The sequence below is a fragment of the Oncorhynchus gorbuscha genome, linkage group LG13 (assembly GCF_021184085.1).
Source record: "Oncorhynchus gorbuscha isolate QuinsamMale2020 ecotype Even-year linkage group LG13, OgorEven_v1.0, whole genome shotgun sequence".
Lineage (NCBI taxonomy): Eukaryota > Metazoa > Chordata > Actinopteri > Salmoniformes > Salmonidae > Oncorhynchus > Oncorhynchus gorbuscha.
The window spans coordinates 4,052,167-4,069,493 of NC_060185.1; positions in this window are offsets into that span (position 1 = coordinate 4,052,167).

Genomic DNA, 17,327 nt, shown 5'->3' on the forward strand with positions numbered 1-17,327 from the left:
AAAGATATGTTCTTATAAATTCTAGTTCTGGGAGTGTCCAGGGCATATTGCTCTTGGCTAATCTCTTTAGAAGTTTGAAAAAAAACATGATTCCTTTAAAATATACATTTTTGGCCCCATAAATATAATATTTCATTCACTTGGATTAACATAAAGCATGCAGACATCTCCACGGAGACTGAGATTGTAATGTAGTCTAATCTGCATACATTACCGTCTCAGAAAACTAACAAGGACATGAAAAGGCATTGTGTCTCTACAACTACTCCACCATACTGACTGACCATGTTGGCTCTTAAACCAGGGGGTGAGGAGGAGGAAAGAGAGGGATGAGGAGGAAAAAGAGGGGTGAGGAGGAGGAAAGAGAGGGGTGAGGAGGAGGAAAGAGGGGGGAGAGGAGGAGGAAAGAGAGGAGTGAGAAAGAAGGAGGAAAGAGGGGGGAGAGGAGGAAAGAGAGGGGTGAGGAGGAAAGAGAGGGATGAGGAGGAGGAAAGAGAGGGATGAGGAGGAGGAAAGAGAGGGGTGAGGAGGAAGGAGGAAAGAGGGGGAGAGGAGGAAAGAGAGGGATGAGGAGGAAGAAAGAGAGGGGTGAGGAGGAGGAAAGAGAGGGGTGAGGAGGAGGAAAGAGAGGGGTGAGGAGGAGGAAAGAGAGGGGTGAGGAGGAGGAAAGAGAGGGGGGTGAGGAGGAGGAAAGAGAGGGTGAGGAGGAGGAAAGAGAGGGGTGAGGAGGAAAGAGAGGGGTGAGGAGGAGGAAAGAGAGGGGTGAGGAGGAGGAAAGAGAGGGGTGAGGAGGAAAGAGAGGGGTGAGGAGGAGGAAAGAGAGGGGTGAGGAGGAGGAAAGAGAGGGATGAGGAGGAAGAAAGAGAGGGGTGAGGAGGAGGAAAGAGAGGGGTGAGGAGGAAAGAGAGGGATGAGAAGGAGGAAAGAGAGGGTGAGGAGGAAGGAGGAAAGAGGGGGGAGAGGAGGAAAGAGAGGGATGAGGAGGAGGAAAGAGAGGGGTGAGGAGGAAAGAGAGGGATGAGGGGGAGGAAAGAGAGGGATGAGGAGGAGGAAAGAGAGGGGTGAGGAGGAAAGAGAGGGATGAGGGGGAGGAAAGAGAGGGTGAGGAGGAAAGAGAGGGATGAGGAGGAGGAAAGAGAGGGTGAGGAGGAAAGAGAGGGATGAGGAGGAGGAAAGAGAGGGGTGAGGAGGAAAGAGAGGGATGAGGGGGAGGAAAGAGAGGGATGAGGAGGAGGAAAGAGAGGGGTGAGGAGGAAAGAGAGGGATGAGGGGAGGAAAGAGAGGGTGAGGAGGAAAGAGAGGGATGAGGAGGAGGAAAGAGAGGGTGAGGAGGAAAGAGAGGGATGAGGAGGAGGAAAGAGAGGGGAGAGGAGGAAGAAAGAGAGGGATGAGGAGGAAGAAAGAGAGGGATGAGGAGGAGGAAAGAGAGGGGTGAGGAGGAAAGAGAGGGATGAGGGGGAGGAAAGAGAGGGTGAGGAGGAAAGAGAGGGATGAGGAGGAGGAAAGAGAGGGTGAGGAGGAAAGAGAGGGATGAGGAGGAAAGAGAGGGGAGAGGAGGAAGAAAGAGAGGGGTGAGGAGGAAGAAAGAGAGGGATGAGGAGGAGGAAAGAGAGGGATGAGGAGGAGGAAAGAGAGGGGAGAGGAGGAAGAAAGAGAGGGATGAGGAGGAGCAAAGAGAGGGATGAGGAGGAGGAAAGAGAGGGGAGAGGAGGAGGAAAGAGAGGGGAGAGGAGGAAGAAAGAGAGGGATAAGGAGGAGGAAAGAGAGGGGAGAGGAGGAGGAAAGAGAGGGATGAGGAGGAGGAAAGAGAGGGATGAGGAGGAGGAAAGAGAGGGGAGAGGAGGAGGAAAGAGAGGGGAGAGGAGGAGGAAAGAGAGGGATGAGGAGGAGGAAAGAGGGGGGTGAGAATGAAGAAAGAGAGGGGTGAGAGGGGTGAGAAGGAAAGACGGGGGTGAGGAGGAGGAAAGAGAGGGATGAGGAGGAGGAAAGAGAGGGATGAGAAGGAGGAAAGAGAGGGATGAGAGAAAAGAGAGAAAATCGCTGAAGTTGGAGACTTTTATCTCCCTCACCAACTTTAAACATCAGCTATTCGAGCAGCTAACCGATCGCTGCAGCTGTACATAGTCCATCGGTAAATAGCCCACCCATTTTACCTACCTCATCCCCATACTGTACTTTTCTGCTCTTTGCACACCAATATCTCTACCTGTACATGACCATCTGATCATTTATCACTCCAGTGTTAATCTGCTACATTGTAATTATTCACCTACCTCCTCATGCCTTTTGCACACATTGTATATAGACTCTTTTTTTTCTTTTTTTCTACTGTGTTATTGACTTGTTTATTGTTTACTCCATGTATAACTCTGTGTTGTCTGTTCACACTGCTATGCTTTATCTTGGTCCAGGTCGCAGTTGAAAATGAGAACTTGTTCTCAACTAGCCTACCTGGTTAAATAAAGGTGTTCTCAACTAGCCTACCTGGTTAAATAAAGGTGTTCTCAACTAGCCTACCTGGTGAAATAAAGGTGTTCTCAACTAGCCTACCTGGTTAAATAAAGGTGTTCTCAACTAGCCTACCTGGTTAAATAAAGGTGTTCTCAACTAGCCTACCTGGTTAAATAAAGGTGTTCTCAACTAGCCTACCTGGTTAAATAAAGGTGTTCTCAACTAGCCTACCTGGTTAAATAAAGGTGTTCTCAACTAGCCTACCTGGTTAAATAAAGGTGTTCTCAACTAGCCTACCTGGTTAAATAAAGGTGTTCTCAACTAGCCTACCTGGTTAAATAAAGGTGTTCTCAACTGGCCTACATGGTTAAATAAAGGTGTTCTCAACTAGCCTACCTGGTTAAATAAAGGTGTTCTCAACTAGCCTACCTGGTTAAATAAAGGTGTTCTCAACTAGCCTACCTGGTTAAATAAAGGTGTTCTCAACTAGCCTACCTGGTTAAATAAAGGTGTTCTCAACTAGCCTACCTGGTTAAATAAAGGTGTTCTCAACTAGCCTACCTGGTTAAATAAAGGTGTTCTCAACTAGCCTACCTGGTTAAATAAAGGTGTTCTCAACTAGCCTACCTGGTTAAATAAAGGTGAAATAAAAACTAAAGAAATGAGAAGGAAGAAAGAAAGAGCTCCATGCTCCAAAGACAGATGGTTTTACAGCATCGATGAGGATCTAGGTGGCCCTGGCGGTCTACCAACCATACAAATTTGCAGTACAGACGACTCAGACAACCAATTACTGCAACAAAAAAAACATTTTTTCCCCCCACTTTTTTTCATCGTTTTGTCTTTCTAAGCCAGAATCCTGATTTATTTTTCTAATAGCCGAGATAAATGATGTCCTCTGAACCCAATGTTCAACTGTGAAAAATACAATTCAAAGCTAAACTGTATGTGTTTTTATTAAGGTAATGGAGAATCAACCGCAGTTCATCAACAACGCCACTATTTACAGCATGTAGTTTCTCTCATCATTAATGACTACTGACAAATAGCTTACTAGAGTTGCCCTCCTCTGTTTCTCTCATCATTAATGACTACTGACAAATAGCTTACTAGAGTTGCCCTCCTCTGTTTCTCTCATCATTAATGACTACTGACACATAGCTGACTAGAGTTGCCCTCCTCTGTTTCTCTCATCATTAATGACTACTGACAAATAGCTTACTAGAGTTGCCCTCCTCTGTTTCTCTCATCATTAATGACTACTGACAAATAGCTTACTAGAGTTGCTCTCTCTGTTTCTCTGGTCATTAATGACTACTGACAAATAGCTTACTAGAGTTGCCCTCTGTTTCTCTCATCATTAATGACTACTAACACATAGCTGACTAGAGTTGCCCTCCTCTGTTTCTCTCATCATTAATGACTACTAACACATAGCTGACTAGAGTTGCCCCCCTCCGTTTCTCTGGTCATTAATGACTACTGACAAATAGCTGATTATATCCACAAATCCGGGATGAGAAAGTAGGACTCTGCATCAACAAGTGTTGTAAGTAAAAGCATTTCATGGTAAAGTCTTCACCTGCTGTCGTCGGCGTATGTGACAAACACAATTTCATTTGATTTGATGATTTTGAATGACAGATATTTTCAGAAAACTAAAAGTCAAACTGGCAGTTGTTACTTCCTCTGTCTTCTCCCCGTGAGGAAACAACTTAAAGCAAAGCGGCATCCAGACGCAGGGTAAACAATCATTAAAATGGGGAGTATTGCCCCTCATCCACAAACATAACACTGCTCAAACCAACACAGAAACACAGTCATTGGAGCTCGATGGCTACTGAGTGAAGACAACACTTGCCACAGTCAGAAAATAAAAGGGATGTCTAACATTTAAAGTATTTATTCATTCATGAGGAGTAAAAATAAAAATATGTTTCACTGCAAATGTGTCTAAGTAAGTAGTAATAAGTAGTAATATAGTTACAAATAATATACTTAGTATTAAAATAGTTTGTAGTAATATAGTACTAGAAATATAGATGGTAGTTATATAGCTAGAAGTAATATAGTTACTAATAATATACTTAGTGTTAATATCAAAGATAATTGCATAATTATCGTATTTCGTCGTCCTAACGTAGTCTTCACTGCTATTTGCCCAGCAGCTAGCCAGCTAGCCAGCTAGCAAACGCCCACCGATTAGCAGCACCATAGAAACTATTACACTCAACTGAACGACTTGATTAGTGTAGTGTTAGCTAGCTACATAGCTGTCTTTGCTGTCTTCGTATCCAAGATAATTGTGTAGTTTAGAGTGTGTAGTCTTAGAGTGATTATCTTAATTTACCGAGGTTAGCTAGCCAGCTATTTGTCGTCCTTAACGTAGGAGACTCTGCTAGCTAGCCAACAGCTAGCCAACAGCTAGCCAACAGCTAGCCGACAGCTAGCCAACAGCTAGCCAATGTCTACCGAATAGGACTCAACAACCCGGTCGCATTCACAGGTAGTATCACATTTTCATTTAATTTCATTACAGTACAACGGTTTGATTTGTTTGATCGTAGCTAGCTACATAGCTAGCTACATAGCCGTCTTTGTATCAAAGATAATTGTGTAGTCTAGAGCGATTTTCTAGGTTAGCTAGCCAGCTATTGTCATTCTTTTAACGCAACGTAACGTAAACAACACTGCTAGCTAGCCAGCTAGCCCCCGAATAGCAGCACTGCAGAAACTATTACACTCAACGGAACGACTTGATTAGTGTTGTGTCAACAATGCAGCCACTGCCAGCTAGCCTACAAAGTCCACAACGCAGCCACTGCCAGCTAGCCTACTTCAGCAGTACTGTATCATTTTAATCATTTTAGTCAATAAGATTCTTGCTACGTAAGCTTAACTTTCTGAACATTCGAGACGTGTAGTCCACTTGTCCACTTGTAGTCCACTTGTCATTCCAATCTCCTTTGCATTAGCGTAGCCTCTTCTGTAGCCTGTCAACTATGTGTCTGTCTATCCCTGTTCTCTCCTCTCTGCACAGACCATACAAACGCTCCACACCGCGTGGCCGCGGCCACCCTAATCTGGTGGTCCCAGCGCGCACGACCCACGTGGAGTTCCAGGTCTCCGGTAGCCTCTGGAACTGCCGATCTGCGGCCAACAAGGCAGAGTTCATCTCAGCCTATGCCTCCCTCCAGTCCCTCGACTTCTTGGCACTGACGGAAACATGGATCACCAAAGACAACACTGCTACTCCTACTGCTCTCTCTTCGTCCGCCCACGTGTTCTCACACACCCCGAGAGCTTCTGGTCAGCGGGGTGGTGGCACCGGGATCCTCATCTCTCCCAAGTGGTCATTCTCTCTTTCTCCCCTTACCCATCTGTCTATCGCCTCCTTTGAATTCCATGCTGTCACAGTTACCAGCCCTTTCAAGCTTAACATCCTTATCATTTATCGCCCTCCAGGTTCCCTCGGAGAGTTCATCAATGAGCTTGATGCCTTGATAAGCTCCTTTCCTGAGGACGGCTCACCTCTCACAGTGCTGGGCGACTTTAACCTCCCCACGTCTACCTTTGACTCATTCCTCTCTGCCTCCTTCTTTCCACTCCTCTCCTCTTTTGACCTCACCCTCTCACCTTCCCCCCCTACTCACAAGGCAGGCAATACGCTCAACCTCATCTTTACTAGATGCTGTTCTTCCACTAACCTCATTGCAACTCCCCTCCAAGTCTCCGACCACTACCTTGTATCCTTTTCCCTCTCGCTCTCATCCAACACCTCCCACACAGCCCCTACTCGGATGGTATCGCGCCGTCCCAACCTTCGCTCTCTCTCCCCCGCTACTCTCTCCTCTTCCATCCTATCATCTCTTCCCTCTGCTCAAACCTTCTCCAACCTATCTCCTGATTCTGCCTCCTCAACCCTCCTCTCCTCCCTTTCTGCATCCTTTGACTCTCTATGTCCCCTATCCTCCAGGCCAGAACAGGGCTCCGGGCAGCCGAGCGGAAATGGAGGAAAACTCGCCTCCCTGCGGACCTGGCATCCTTTCACTCCCTCCTCTCTACATTTTCCTCCTCTGTCTCTGCTGCTAAAGCCATTTTCTACCACTCTAAATTCCAAGCATCTGCCTCTAACCCTAGGAAGCTCTTTGCCACCTTCTCCTCCCTCCTGAATCCTCCCCCCCCCTCCCTCTCTGCAGATGACTTCGTCAACCATTTTGAAAAGAAGGTCGACGACATCCGATCCTCGTTTGCTAAGTCAAACGGCACCGCTGGTTCTGCTCACACTGCCCTACCCTGTGCTCTGACCTCTTTCTCCCCTCTCTCTCCAGATGAAATCTCGCGTCTTGTGACGGCCGGCCGCCCAACAACCTGCCCGCTTGACCCTATCCCCCCTCCTCTCTTCTCCAGACCATTTCCGGAGACCTTCTCCCTTACCTCACCTCGCTCATCAACTCATCCCTGACCGCTGGCTACGTCCCTTCCGTCTTCAAGAGAGCGAGAGTTGCACCCCTTCTGAAAAAACCTACACTCGATCCCTCCGATGTCAACAACTACAGACCAGTATCCCTTCTTTCTTTTCTCTCCAAAACTCTTGAACGTGCCGTCCTTGGCCAGCTCTCCCGCTATCTCTCTCTGAATGACCTTCTTGATCCAAATCAGTCAGGTTTCAAGACTAGTCATTCAACTGAGACTGCTCTTCTCTGTATCACGGAGGCGCTCCGCACTGCTAAATCTAACTCTCTCTCCTCTGCTCCCATCCTTCTAGACCTATCGGCTGCCTTCGATACTGTGAACCATCAGATCCTCCTCTCCACCCTCTCCGAGTTGGGCATCTCCGGCGCGGCCCACGCTTGGATTGCGTCCTACCTGACAGGTCGCTCCTACCAGGTGGCGTGGCGAGAATCTGTCTCCTCACCACGCGCTCTCACCACTGGTGTCCCCCAGGGCTCTGTTCTTGGCCCTCTCCTATTCTCGCTATACACCAAGTCACTTGGCTCTGTCATAACCTCACATGGTCTCTCCTATCATTGCTATGCAGACGACACACAATTAATCTTCTCCTTTCCCCCTTCTGATGACCAGGTGGCGAATCGCATCTCTGCATGTCTGGCAGACATATCAGTGTGGATGACGGATCACCACCTCAAGCTGAACCTCGGCAAGACGGAGCTGCTCTTCCTCCCGGGGAAGGACTGCCTGTTCCATGATCTCGCCATCACGGTTGACAACTCCATTGTGTCCTCCTCCCAGAGCGCTAAGAACCTTGGCGTGATCCTCGACAAAACCCTGTCGTTCTCAACTAACATCAAGGCGGTGGCCCGTTCCTGTAGGTTCATGCTCTACAACATCCGCAGAGTACGACCCTGCCTCACACTGGAAGTGGCGCAGGTCCTAATCCAGGCACTTGTCATCTCCCGTCTGGATTACTGCAACTCGCTGTTGGCTGAGCTCCCTGCCTGTGCCATTAAACCCCTACAACTCATCCAGAACGCCGCAGCCCGTCTGGTGTTCAACCTTCCCAAGTTCTCTCACGTCACCCCGCTCCTCCGCTCTCTCCACTGGCTTCCAGTTGAAGCTCGCATCCGCTACAAGACCATGGTGCTTGCCTACGGAGCTGTGAGGGGAACGGCACCTCAGTACCTCCAGGCTCTGATCAGGCCCTACACCCAAACAAGGGCACTGCGTTCATCCACCTCTGGCCTGCTCGCCTCCCTACCACTGAGGAAGTACAGTTCCCGCTCAGCCCAGTCAAAACTGTTCGCTGCTCTGGCCCCCCAATGGTGGAACAAACTCTCTCACGACGCCAGGACAGCGGAGTCAATCACCACCTTCCGGAGACACCTGAAACCCCACCTCTTTAAGGAATACCTAGGATAGGATAAGTAATCCTTCTCAACCCCCCCTTTAAGATTTAGATGCACTATTGTAAAGTGACTGTTCTACTGGATGTCATAAGGTGAATGCACCAATTTGTAAGTCGCTCTGGATAAGATGACTTAAATGTAAATGTATAGTTAGTAGTAATATAGTACTAGTAATATAGTTACTAATAATATACTTAGTATTAATAAAGTTAATAGTAATATAGTACTGGTAATATAGTTACTAATAATATACTTAGTAGTAATATAGTTAGTAGTAATATAGTACTGGTAATATAGTTACTAATAATATACTTAGTAGTAATATAGTTAGTAGTAATATAGTACTAGTAATATAGAGAGAAAGTGAGAGAGAGAGAGAGAGAGAGAGAGAGAGAGAGAGATAGAGAGAGAGAGAGAGAGATAGAGAGAGAGAGTAGAGAGAGAGAGAGAGAGAGAGAGAGAGAGAGAGAGAGAGAGAGAGACAGAGAGAGAGAGAGAGAGAGAGAGAGAGAGAGAGAGAGAGAGAGAGAGAGAGAGAGAGAGAGAGAGACAGAGAGAGACAGAGAGAGAGAGAGAGAGAGAGAGAGAGAGAGAGAGAGAGAGAGAGAGAGAGAGAGAGAGAGAGAGAGAGAGAGAGAGAGAGAGAGAGAGAGAGAGAGAGAGAGAGAGAGAGAGAGAGAGAGAGAGAGAGAGAGAGAGAGAGAGAGAGAGAGAGAGAGAGAGAGAGAGAGAGAGATAGAGAAGGAGAGAGAGATAGGGAAGGAGAGAGAGAGAGAGAGAGAGAGAGAGAGAGAGAGAGAGAGACAGAGATCATGCAATAAAGTTTTTACAAAAAAATTGATTTAGATAAACTTGGATTTTTCCGCAAGGACATACACAGTACTCTACCCTCCACAACATAACCTTCAACTCCAATTTAATTTCCAAGGTCGATACAGCAAACAGTCTGGCAAACAAACACCAGAAAACTGAAAACACCATTAACCGAGTGAGTAATGTTATGTCTGAAGCTACTTTTAAAGCCAAGAAGAAAAATAAATGACAATGATATATTTTACTTGATTAGAACTGAATGCTAAATTAAGGTTACCAAGCTTGCTAGGGCTGAACAGATCAGATCAATTAGCACTGAGGTGTGAAGTGAGAGGTGTCAAAGCCCTTGAGCCCAACAATGTCAAGAGAGTTTCACAGCCTCCCGCACCCAAATGCAGAGGCCTTTGATGCTAGTACTAGTAATATAGTTAGTAGTAATATAGTTAGTAGTAATATAGTTATAGTAATATAGTTAGTAGTAATATAGTTAGTAGTAATATAGTTAGTAGTAATATAGTTAGTAGTAATATAGTAGTAGTAATATAGTTAGTAGTAATATAGTTAGTGGTAATATAGTTAGTAGTAATATAGTTAGTAGTAATATAGTTAGTAGTAATATAGTAGTAGTAATATAGTTAGTAGTAATATAGTTAGTAGTAATATAGTTAGTAGTAATATAGTTAGTAGTAATATAGTCGTAGTAATATAGTTAGTAGTAATATAGTTAGTAGTAATATAGTAGTAGTAATATAGTTAGTAGTAATATAGTTAGTAGTAATATAGTTAGTAGTAATATAGTAGTAGTAATATAGTTAGTAGTAATATAGTTAGTAGTAATATAGTTAGTAGTAATATAGTTAGTAGTAATATAGTTAGTAGTAATAGTTAGTAGTAATATAGTTAGTGGTAATATAGTTAGTAGTAATATAGTACTAGTAATATAGTTAGTAGTAATATAGTTAGTGGTAATATAGTTAGTAGTAATAGTTAGTAGTAATATAGTTAGTGGTAATATAGTTAGTAGTAATATAGTACTAGTAATATAGTTAGTAGTAATATAGTACTAGTAATATAGTTAGTAGTAATATAATACTAGTAATATAGTTAGTAGTAATATAGTACTAGTAATATAGTTATAGTAATATAGTTAGTAGTAATATAGTACTAGTAATATAGTTAGTAGTAATATAGTACTAGTAATATAGTTATAGTAATATAGTTAGTAGTAATATAGTACTAGTAATATAGTACTAGTAATATAGTTAGTAGTAGGACAGTTAATAGTAATATAGTACTAGTAATATAGTTAGTAGTAATATAGTTAGTAGTAATATAGTTAGTAGTAATATAGTTAGTGGTAATATAGTTAGTGGTAATATAGTTAGTAGTAATATAGTTAGTAGTAATATAGTACTAGTAATATAGTTAGTAGTAATATAGTTAGTAGTAATATAGTACTAGTAATATAGTTAGTAGTAATATAGTACTAGTAATATAGTTAGTAGTAATATAGTACTAGTAATATAGTACTAGTAATATAGTTAGTAGTAATATAGTTAGTAGTAATATAGTACTAGTAATATAGTTAGTAGTAATATAGTACTAGTAATATAGTTAGTAGTAATATAGTTATTAGTAATATAGTACTAGTAATATAGTTAGTAGTAATATAGTACTAGTAATATAGTTAGTAGTAATATAGTACTAGTAATATAGTTAGTAGTAATATAGTTAGTAGTAATATAGTACTAGTAATATAGTTAATAGTAATATAGTTAGTAGTAATATAGTTAGTAGTAATATATTTGGTAGTAATATAGTTGGTAGTAATATAGTTAGTAGTAATATAGTTAGTAGTAATATAGTACTAGTAATATAGTTGGTAGTAATATAGTTAGTAGTAATATAGTACTAGTAATATAGTTAGTAGTAATATAGTTAGTAGTAATATAGTACTAGTAATATAGTTAGTAGTAATATAGTTAGTAGTAATATAGTTACTAGTAATATAGTACTAGTAATATAGTTAGTAGTAATATAGTACTAGTAATATAGTTCATAGTAATATAGTACTAGTAATATAGTTAGTAGTAATATAGTTAGTAGTAATATAGTACTAGTAATATAGTTAGTAGTAATATAGTACTAATAATATACTTAGTAGTAATATAGTACTAGTAATATAGTTAGTAGTAATATAGTACTAGTAATATAGTTAGTAGTAATATAGTACTAGTAATATAGTTAGTAGTAATATAGTACTAGTAATATAGTTAGTAGTAATATAGTTAGTAGTAATATAGTACTAGTAATATAGTTAGTAGTAATATAGTTAGTAGTAATATAGTTAGTAGTAATATAGTACTAATAATATACTTAGTAGTAATATAGTACTAGTAATATAGTACTAGTAATATAGTTGGTAGTAGTATAGTTGGTAGTAATATAGTTAGTAGTAATATAGTTAGCAGTAATATAGTTAGTAGTAATATAGTTGGTAGTAATATAGTACTAGTAATATAGTTAGTAGTAATATAGTACTAATAATATATTTAGTATTAATATAGTACTAGTAATATAGTTGGTAGTAATATAGTTAGCAGTAATATAGTTGGTAGTAATATAGTTAGTAGTAATATAGTACTAGTAAGGATTTAATGCATGCTATATTACTAGTAGTATATTACTACCAACTTAATGCATGCTAGTCCACTTCTCTAGCATGACACTGACCGATATAGACAGGCTATTAGTGTCATGCAGGTGAAAGAGGACCCAAACGCGACTTAACAGAAACAGAGTTTATTAATGTTCAAAACGGAATAACTGAAATCCTCTAGATTTGTAGAGGGGAAAACAACTGGAGAAGCGGCCACAGACTGCAGGTCGCTTCGGGTAGGCGCAGGCCGTAGTCGACTGAGACACCTGCTCACACGCAGCGTCTGAAGAAGGCACAAAACACGACAGGACAGGGTGATACACAATCACGGCAAAAAACACGACAGGACAGGGCGAAACGCAATCACAGCATGGAATACAAAACAAGGAACCGATGGAACAGGAACGGATCACAAAGGAATAAATAGGGAGTCTAATCAGGGAAAGGATCGGGAACAGGTGTGGGAAGACTAAATGATGATTAGGGGAATAGGAACAGCTGGGAGCAGGAACGGAACGACAGAGAGAAGAGAGAGCGAGAGAGTGAGAGAGGGAGGGGGAGAGAGAGGGATAGAACCAAACAAGACCAGCAGAGGGAAACGAATAGCATGGGGAGCACAGGGACAAGACATGACAATAAATGACAAACATGACAGTACCCCCCACTCACCGAGCGCCTCCTGGCGCACTCGAGGAGGAATCCTGGCGGCAACGGAGGAAATCATCGATGAGCGAACGGTCCAGCACGTCCCGAGACGGAACCCAACTCCTCTCCTCAGGACCGTAACCCTCCCAATCCACTAGGTATTGGTGACCCCGTCCCCGAGAACGCATGTCCATAATTTTATGTACCTTGTAAATAGGTGCGCTCTCGACAAGGACGGGAGGGGGGAGGGAAGACGAACGGGGGTGCGAAGAAAGGGCTTAACACAGGAGACATGGAAGACAGGATGGACGCGACGAAGATGTCGCGGAAGAAGCAGTCGCACAGCGACAGGATTGACGACCTGGGAGACACGGAACGGACCAATGAACCGCGGAGTCAACTTACGAGAAGCTGTCGTAAGAGGAAGGTTGCGAGTGGAAAGCCACACTCTCTGGCCGCAACAATACCTTGGACTCTTAATCCTGCGTTTATTGGCGGCTCTCACCGTCTGTGCCCTGTAACGGCAAAGTGCAGACCTCACCCTCCTCCAGGTGCGCTCACAACGTTGGACAAACGCTTGAGCGGAGGAGAACGCTGGACTCGGCAAGCTGGGATGAGAACAGAGGAGGCTGGTAACCCAGACTACTCTGAAACGGAGATAACCCGGTAGCAGACGAAGGAAGCGAATTGTGAGCGTATTCTGCCCAGGGGAGCTGTTCTGCCCAAGACGCAGGGTTCCTGAAAGAAAGGCTGCGTAGTATGCGACCAATCGTCTGATTGGCCCTCTCTGCTTGACCGTTAGACTGGGGATGAAACCCGGAAGAGAGACTGACGGACGCACCAATCAAACGACAGAACTCCCTCCAAAACTGTGACGTGAATTGCGGACCTCTGTCTGAAACGGCGTCTAACGGGAGGCCATGAATTCTGAATACATTCTCAATAATGATTTGTGCCGTCTCCTTAGCGGAAGGAAGTTTAGCGAGGGGAATGAAATGTGCCGCCTTAGAGAACCTATCGACAACCGTCAGAATCACAGTCTTCCCCGCAGACAAAGGCAGACCGGTAATGAAGTCTAAGGCAATGTGAGACCATGGTCGAGAAGGAATGGGGAGCGGTCTGAGACGACCGGCAGGAGGAGAGTTACCCGACTTAGTCTGCGCGCAGTCCGAACAGGCAGCCACGAAACGGCGCGTGTCACGCTCCTGAGTCGGCCACCAAAAGCGCTGGCGAATAGACGCAAGAGTGCCTCGAACACCGGGATGACCCGCTAACTTGGCAGAGTGAGCCCACTGAAGAACAGCCAGACGAGTGGAAACAGGAACGAAAAGGAGGTTACTAGGACAAGCGCGCGGCGACGCAGTGTGCGTGAGTGCTTGCTTAACCTGTCTTTCAATTCCCCAGACTGTTAACCCGACAACACGCCCATAAGGAAGAATCCCCTCGGGATCAGTAGAAGCCACAGAAGAACTAAACAGACGGGATAAGGCATCAGGCTTGGTGTTCTTGCTACCCGGACGGTAAGAAATCACAAACTCGAAACGAGCGAAAAACAACGCCCAACGAGCTTGACGGGCATTAAGTCGTTTGGCAGAACGGATGTACTCAAGGTTCTTATGGTCTGTCCAAACGACAAAAGGAACGGTCGCCCCCTCCAACCACTGTCGCCATTCGCCTAGGGCTAAGCGGATGGCGAGCAGTTCACGGTTACCCACATCATAGTTGCGCTCAGATGGCGACAGGCGATGAGAAAAATAAGCGCAAGGATGAACCTTATCGTCAGACTGGAAGCGCTGGGATAGAATGGCTCCCACGCCTACCTCTGAAGCGTCAACCTCGACAATGAATTGTCTAGTGACGTCAGGAGTAACGAGGATAGGAGCGGACGTAAACGTTCTTTTAGAAGATCAAAAGCTCCCTGGGCGGAACCGGACCACTTAAAACACGTCTTGACAGAAGTAAGAGCTGTGAGAGGGGCAGCAACTTGACCGAAATTACGAATGAAACGCCGATAGAAATTAGCGAAACCTAAAAAGCGCTGCAACTCGACACGTGACCTTGGAACGGGCCAATCACTGACAGCTTGGACCTTAGCGGAATCCATCTGAATGCCTTCAGCGGAAATAACGGAACCGAGAAAAGTAACGGAGGAGACATGAAAAGAGCACTTCTCAGCCTTTACGTAGAGACAATTCTCTAAAAGGCGCTGTAGAACACGTCGAACGTGCTGAACATGAATCTCGAGTGACGGAGAAAAAATCAGGATATCGTCAAGATAGACAAAAACAAAAATGTTCAGCATGTCTCTCAGAACATCATTAACTAATGCCTGAAAAACAGCTGGCGCATTGGCGAGACCGAACGGCAGAACCCGGTACTCAAAATGCCCTAACGGAGTATTAAACGCCGTTTTCCACTCGTCCCCCTCTCTGATGCGCACGAGATGGTAAGCGTTACGAAGGTCCAACTTAGTAAAGCACCTGGCTCCCTGCAGAATCTCGAAGGCTGATGACATAAGGGGAAGCGGATAACGATTCTTAACCGTTATGTCATTCAGCCCTCGATAATCCACGCAGGGGCGCAGAGTACCGTCCTTCTTCTTAACAAAAAAGAACCCCGCCCCGGCCGGAGAGGAAGAAGGCACTATGGTACCGGCGTCAAGAGACACAGACAAATAATCCTCGAGAGCCTTACGTTCGGGAGCCGACAGAGAGTATAGTCTACCTCGAGGAGGAGTGGTCCCCGGAAGGAGATCAATACTACAATCATACGACCGGTGAGGAGGAAGGGAGTTGGCTCGGGACCGACTGAAGACCGTGCGCAGATCATGATATTCCTCCGGCACTCCTGTCAAATCGCCAGGTTCCTCCTGAGAAGTAAGGACCGTTCCTTTTGTCGTTTGGACAGACCATAAGAACCTTGAGTACATCCGTTCTGCCAAACGACTTAATGCCCGTCAAGCTCGTTGGGCGTTGTTTTTCGCTCGTTTCGAGTTTGTGATTTCTTACCGTCCGGGTAGCAAGGTGGGTTATTAACCCTAGGTTCTGGAGGCTCGGCAGGCCAGGAAGTAACAGGTGGCACGAGACGTAGACTCTGGAACTGTCCAGAGAGGTCGGAAACCTGAGCAGCCAGGTTTTCCACGGCCTGGCGAGCAGCGGACAATTCCTGCTCGTGTCTGCCGAGCATGGCTCCTTGGATCTCGACGGCAGTGTAACGAGCGTCTGAAGTCGCTGGGTCCATTCTTTGATCGGTTCCTTCTGTCATGCAGGTGAAAGAGGACCCAAACGCGACTTAACAGAAACAGAGTTTATTAATGTTCAAAACGGAATAACTGAAATCCTCTAGATTTGTAGAGGGGAAAACAACTGGAGAAGCGGCCACAGACTGCAGGTCGCCGGGTAGGCGCAGGCCGTAGTCGACTGAGACACCTGCTCACACGCAGCGTCTGAAGAAGGCACAAAACACGACAGGACAGGGTGATACACAATCACGGCAAAAAACACGACAGGACAGGGCGAAACGCAATCACAGCATGGAATACAAAACAAGGAACCGATGGAACAGGAACGGATCACAAAGGAATAAATAGGGAGTCTAATCAGGGGAAAGGATCGGGAACAGGTGTGGGAAGACTAAATGATGATTAGGGGAATAGGAACAGCTGGGAGCAGGAACGGAACGACAGAGAGAAGAGAGAGCGAGAGAGTGAGAGAGGGAGGGGGAGAGAGAGGGATAGAACCAAACAAGACCAGCAGAGGGAAACGAATAGCATGGGGAGCACAGGGACAAGACATGACAATAAATGACAAACATGACAATTAGTCCTGGTGTTGACTCGTTGGCCGCATTCACAGAGCTGTACATCGACAGACAGACAGACAGACAGACAGACAGACAGACAGACAGACAGACAGACAGACAGACAGACAGACAGACAGACAGACAGACAGACAGACAGACAGACAGGCAGGCAGGCAGACAGACAGGCAGGCAGGCAGGCAGACAGGCAGACAGACAGACAGGCAGGCAGACAGACAGACAGACAGACAGACAGACAGACAGACAGACAGACAGACAGACAGACAGACAGACAGACAGACAGACAGGCAGACAGACAGACAGACAGACAGGCAGACAGACAGGCAGGCAGACAGACACACAGACAGACAGACAGACAGACAGACAGACAGACAGACAGACAGACAGACAGGCAGGCAGACAGACAGACAGACAGACAGACAGACAGACAGACACACAGACACACAGACACACAGACACACAGACACACAGACACACAGACAGACAGACACACAGACACACAGACACACAGACACACAGACACACAGGCACACAGACACACAGACACACAGACACACAGACACACAGACACACAGACACACAGACACACAGACACACAGACACACAGACACACAGACACACAGACACACACAGAAATGTGTACAGACTGAGACTCACCCAACTCTCTGACTGAAGGATTGAACTGAAATATTGATCAGTTCAGCTCTAAGCTCTTTGATTGGTTAAATGATGAATTGGCTGTTAAATGTAGAAATCTCTTCAAAAGACTGCATTATGAAATATGATGTATGTCATGTTATAGCTTCACAGAGCAAGTAAAACAATTATGACATCAGCTCCCTTTAAAATAAACTATCCAAATCTCTTGGTAACTAATTAATAACATGTCCTTGTCCGTTATAATATTACGTTTTCACCGAAATAGTTTTTGTAGAATAATTTGCATCTTTGTGGTGTTTCTATGGGGGAGAGATCTGGGACTATTTAGGCAATTAAAAGGCTGTATAATGAGGTGGCCTAGATACATTGCATTTGACAGGAGGTAATTGGGTGGGCACAGGTGAACTAAATAT